The sequence below is a fragment of the Alligator sinensis genome, unplaced genomic scaffold (assembly GCF_000455745.1).
Source record: "Alligator sinensis unplaced genomic scaffold, ASM45574v1 scaffold563_1, whole genome shotgun sequence".
Classification (NCBI taxonomy): Eukaryota; Metazoa; Chordata; order Crocodylia; family Alligatoridae; genus Alligator; species Alligator sinensis.
Window position 1 is genome coordinate 693,973 of NW_005842524.1, and position 404 is coordinate 694,376.

A 404-nucleotide genomic window follows, 5' to 3' on the forward strand; every position below is an offset into this window, starting at 1 on the left:
CAGTGGGTCTATTATGACGCCACAGAATGGAACGCTGCGGAGGGCGGGCGGAGCCACCGGGGCGGGGGGAGGGGAGGGGATGGGATGGGATGGGGCGCTGCAGCAGGAGACCCCCCCCTGCCCTAATGCAGTCCTTGCCCAAAGGGGCGCGAAGCAGGCAGCGGGCTCTGCCGAGGGGACTCGGTCTGCGGCACTAGCCTGCGCCTGTTGCCTTGCCCTGACTCCCACCGGTTGAATCCCGTGCCTCAAAAGCAGCGGGGACCCCAGGACACAGCCCTGAGCACCTCCCCTCGCGCCCTAGGGTGCTCCCATAAGGGGAGCGCGCTCCGCCGCTTCCCCGCCTGCGAGGCGGCGTCACTAGAGGGAGTCGTGGGACAGAGAGAGCGGCGGGGGGGGGGGGGCGG